Source organism: Panthera pardus, unplaced genomic scaffold (genome assembly GCF_024362965.1).
Source record: "Panthera pardus isolate Hobbes unplaced genomic scaffold, ASM2436296v1 HiC_scaffold_5, whole genome shotgun sequence".
In the NCBI taxonomy this organism is placed as follows: Eukaryota; Metazoa; Chordata; class Mammalia; order Carnivora; family Felidae; genus Panthera; species Panthera pardus.
This window is the reverse complement of record NW_026526980.1, coordinates 8,497,284-8,502,895: the sequence shown is the minus strand read 5'-3', so window position 1 is coordinate 8,502,895 and position 5,612 is coordinate 8,497,284.

Sequence of the window (5,612 nt, the reverse complement as noted above, 5' to 3'; positions counted from 1 at the left end):
AGTCAAGCCATTCCACCCTGACATGCCCATCGTCCCGCTTGCGAACAAGAAGCATCTCCAGAACGATGAGCGCCCAGGGCAGGAGCTGACCAAGGTGAAGGGGGAGCTGGTAAAGGCCTTTTCTGCCTTCCTTTGGTTTCATGCTTGAGGCACCCATAACCAGCCAGCACTCACGCCCCCTTCTGACAACCCCGCCGTGGTGTCACAGGTAGGTCCATCAGAGCTGCAGGGGGCCAAGGATGTGTTTGCGAGAATGTCATCAAGAGCCAGTGCAGCAGGGTGACCCATTCAGGTATACCCTTGCCTGGCTGGGTTCCAGACTGGCTCTGTGCCACCAGTCCCCTACGTGGCCTCGAGCAAAGCGCCTGACCCCTCTCTGCTTTCGTTTTAGTGTGTATATTCTCACAACGTCAGAGAGGAAAGGGAAGCCCTTCAGGGAACAAAGATTAGGAAAACTGGGGGAGGTTTGGGGGAGGGCATCAACGTGGTCCCATATTCTTTTCCAGCATGCAAAAGTCCTCAGTGTGCAGAGCTGTGAGCCCATTGCAGCAACCGCCCGGCACAGGTTCGTCTCGTCCAGCTGGAATATGAAACCATCTGTCCACATGAGCAGAGGAAACCCTAGGACCTGGCATCAGACTGTGAATGTGGTTGAGACTCAGCCCAGCTGTCTGAACTCACGCAGGTCGCTTCAATTTCTCAGTCTCACCTTTAAATCAGGATAACCATAGCACCAGCCTCCTGGGAATGGATTCAGTGGTGCCCACAAAATGTCTCACACAGTATCTAGTATAGGGGTGAGTACTTCAAAACCAACGGCCACTCCTGTTTTTTTGGAGTGTGCTCAGAGCAACGATATCGCAAATAAAGACAGAAAGAAGCAACTTTCCCCCTTCATAAATCCAGAAAGGAGGGATTTGGATTTGAATTTGAATTCCCCTGGGATTTCAGGCCCATCCCTTTGAATCAGCAGTTTGGATGCGGTTGCCATCGTCTTGGTGGCCATGAATGGCTGATGTGGAGGCATGTCGTATTTTCAAATTTAAAAAAAAAATTATTGTTTTTTATTTTTAATTTATTAAAAAAAATTTTTTTAATGTTTACTCATTTTTGGAAGACAGAGAGAGACAGAGCACAAGCAGGGGTGGGGCGGAGAGAGAGGGGGGCACAGAATCCGAAGCAGGCTCCAGGCTCTGAGCTGTCAGCACAGAGCCCGAAGCGGGGCTCGAACTCACGAACCGTGAGATCATGACCTGAGCCGAAGTCGGATGCTCAACTGACTGAACCACCCAGGCGCCGCCCCCCCCCCCGCAAAAAAAATTTTTTAATGTTTATTTTTGAGAGCGAGACAGACCGTGAGTAGGGGAGGGGCAGAGAGAGAGCGAGACACAGATCAGGAGCAGGCTCCAGGCTCTGAGCTGTCAGAACAGAGCCTGACACGGGGCCCGAGCTCATGGACCATGAGATCATGACCTGAGCTGAAGTTGTATGTTTAACCGACTGAGCCACCCAGGCACCCCCAATGTGTCATATTTTCAAAAGCTGCCTCGACTTGTCTGACAAGGAGACACTGTTTCTATAACGTAGTTGTCTCCAATTTGTAAAATTCCATCTACAGATTCCCCCCCCCCCTTCCTACTCTCTACTGCCTCTTGCTGCACATCCTAAGAAAAGTCATGCCTACCAGGAGGGCATAACTAAATCTCGATAAGACACTCGACTCGTTTAAACTCAACTTTGTCCAGCTGGGTTCCTCTGATAAAACACATTTCAGCCAAGAGTTACTCAAGAATTCCTTAATCCCTAATCCTTTTGGTAAACAAGGCATTGAATAAATGTATTTCTCATCCCTCTGAAAAAAAAAAAAAGCCTTTCAAAAGGTTCAAAAGGTGGCATTCTCATTTTACCTGGCGGATCCTTTTTACTTCCTCCAAAGGACTGACATTAATATCCACTGCCTTCCCCAACCCCCACAAAAAAAAAAAAACTACATTAAAACCTTCCACATGTCAACATTCCAGGGTGAGAACCATGTATGTGCCACAGTTCAGAAGTCGGAACCTGTAACCTCCACGGGTTGCATTTTGTCAGTCACTGTAGAGAAAAGCTGGGGTATAATTCCACTCCCGCCACACGGTCTACTTGCTTCTGGCCAGTTAGTTGTCTCCATGTCAGTTTCATCCGTGAGATGAGTTGCTTTTCGGGACTTCATTCATTCATTCTACAAATATTTGTTCCACCAGAGATGAGCAAGATAGGTAAGGTTTCTGTCCTGCGAAGCAATCCAGTGTGGGCACCGGTGTGAACAGAATCGCAGCCCCAGGGTATGGAGGCCACGCTGCCATGATGAGGGTGCAGGGTAGGGGAGTTTGGGGACCATCTGAGGATGAATTTTGATGAATTCATACATGACTTTTGATAAATGCATACAATCACATAGTCACAATCAAGATGTAGAACAGTTCCAGGACTCCCCAAATCATGTTATTCCATCTTTATAGACAGTCCCCTTCATTCATCCCAGCCCCTGGCAACCACCTTCCACACACTTTTCCAAAGTTCACACCAAAGAGACTTTGTCTCTTCCAAAATATGTAAGTGGAATCACACCTGATGTAGCTTTTTGAGTCCTGATTCTTTCACCAAGCACAATGCATCTGAGATTCATCCACGTTGTTGCAGCTATCAGTGACCGGTTCCTTTTTATTATTGAGTATTTGTTATTCCATGGTATAGGCATATACTACAGCTAATTTATATCCATTCACCAGCTGGAAGGCATTAGGTCATTTCCAGGTGGGACGATCACAAATAAATCTGCAATTATTTCATACTGGCTTTTGAGTAGATGTTGTTTTTATTTCTCCTGGGTAAACACCGAGGAGTGGATTACCGAGTTGAATGGTGAGTGTATGTTTGGCTTCATAAGCAGTTGCCAAAACAATTTCCAAAGTGACTCTACCACTTTGGATTTCTACCGGCAATGTATGCACCCTCACCAGCATTTGGTATTGTCATCGTGGCTTGTTTTCATTTCAGCCATTCTGATGGACGCATAAAGATTTTTGTCTACTATAAACAGGGCTACACTGAATATTCTTATGCACATATCGTTGGTAATTAGATGTGAGTGTATGTGTAAGATACATTTCTAAAACTGGAATTGATGGGTCATAGGGTGTGAAAGATTGACTAGATATTGCCAAATAGCCTTCTGAGAAGGTGGGGCCAATACACCCACATTCCAGCGAGCAATGGTGATGCCTGTTTCCCCACATCCTTTCCAACACAGTGTAGTATCCAATTTCAGTACATGTTTTTCAATGAAATTTTACCTTATATACATATTTCTTAATATTTAGTTTTGAGAGACAGAGAGAGAGAGAGAGAGAGTGATAAGAAGTGGGGGAGGGGCAGAGAGAGTAGGAGACACAGAATCCTAAGCAGGTTCCAGGCTCTGAGCTGTCAGCACAGAGCCCAATACGGGGTCTAAACACACAACCCCCGAGATCATGACCTGAGCTGAAATTGGACGCTTAACTGACTGAGCCACCCAGGCGCCCTGAAATTGTACTTTAGATGATTGCTGTGTGAGTATGTACCTCATCGGGTTGTTGGTGACAACTTTAAGTAAGGCTTTAGAGGTGTACCTGTCACACAGAGAGTGGCAATGGATATTAACTATTGTAATGATTACCACTACTAATCAATCAGTTGCATTACTGTTTGTCTCTCTCTCTGAGTTCCTCATCAACATATCTAGCAATGCTTTTCTCTGAGGAGCTCAAACTTCCTACCTATGGAATTTAGTTAATCCTTATAAATCTCTTGAGATGTTGGCCAGGAATTCAGGCTCTGTGGGTTTTACAGAATAGGGAAGTGGGATGAATAGGGCCTTTCTAAATTTACAGAACAGATCTGAGTTCTACAAGGTCAAAATTAGGGGTGCCTGGGTGGCTCAGTCGGTTAAGCGTCCCAAATCAACTCAGATTGTGATTTCGTGGTTTGTGAGTTCAAGCCCTGCATTGGGCTCTGAGCTCACGGTGCAGAGCCTCCTTGGGATTCTCTCTCTCTCCCTCTCTTTCTCTCTCCTTCTCTGCCCCTCTCCCACTTGCATGTGCACATGTTCTCTCTCTCTCTCAAGATAAATAAACTTAAAAAAAGGAGGGGGGCACCTGGGTAGGCTCAGTCAGCTAAGTGTCCAACTTTGGCTCAGGTCATGATCTCACTGTTCATGAGTTTGAGCCCCAGGTTGGGCTCTATGCTGACAGCTCGGAGCCTGGAGCCTGCTTTGGATTCTGCATCTCCCTCTCTCATGTTCTGTCTGTCTCTCAAAAATAAACATTATAAAGAAAAAAATTAAAGAGGCGTAGTCAGGTAGCTCAGTCAGTTGAGCGACCGACTTGGACTCAGGTCATGATGTCATAATTTGTGAGTTTAAGCCCTGCATCTGGCTCTGTGCTGACAGCTCAGAGCTTGGAGCCTGCTTCCGATTCTGTGTCTCCCTCTCTTTCTGCCCCTCCCCTGCTCACATTCTGTCTCTCTCTCTCTCAAAAATAAACATTGTACATTTTTCGTTATTAAAAAAAAAATACACCAGGAATGAGGACACACATCATAACTGAAACAAAAGTTTCAAAAACAGTATTTCCTTGTTTGCTGTTTGTTCCATTCCATTTCATTAAAAATATGTTCACCGGGGGCCACTAATAAATAGATTTTAAAACCTACTACGGGTAAAGACTAGCAGTTTAAAGAGCACTGTTCTACGATCTAAGTCACAGATGTTGGCCTTCCTGGCAATGGAAGGAAGCATAGAGTTGGATTCCTAACTGGAATCACAGAACCTCCCACTGTTTTGGGTACAAAACTGAGATGGTAGAGTTTATTCGTTCATCAATTATTCACAGAAAGCTCTTGGACTCCTCATGTGTACTACCCAGTATTAAGTGTCAGTTTAAGAGAACAGGCCTAGAAAAGCAAGAGGTCTGGATTCCAATCACCTCCATTTGCTGGCGATCTTGGTTAAGCCTCATCAGTTATCAAAGACTCAGTTGCCTCCTTTGTAAAATGGGACTAATAGTAGAGAAATCAATGAGCCAAAGTGTGTAAGATTTAGCACACTGTCAGGCTCCTAGTAAGTACTTAATACAGGGGTTCTCAAGGTGTGATCCCCAGGCCAGCAGCATCCCCGTCACCTGAGAACTTGTTAGAAAAGCAGTTCTCGGATCTCAACCTAGATTGACTAAATCAGCAACCTCAGGAGTGGGGCCCTTTAACAAGTCTTCAAGGTGATTCTCAGACACTCTCAAGTTTGAGAACCACAGGCTCAACACATGGTAACCATTGACAATTAGTCCCTGAGGCTGCAGAGACGAGCAGTGGGGACACGTTGGAAATATTAGTCAACTAAAGTGCCAGTGGCACGCAAAGGTAAAGGATCTTGGTCCTGACTCCTCCTCCCTCCTCCCGCAGCACCTAGAGAGCTCGCTGATTGGTGAAATCCCTCCGGAGAGTCACCACCCAACCAACCCCGGAGACAGAAAACTGAAAGGGGTGGGACCGAGTGTAGCGAGAGCGGCGCACCTATTGGCTGTAGACCATGCCGCAGA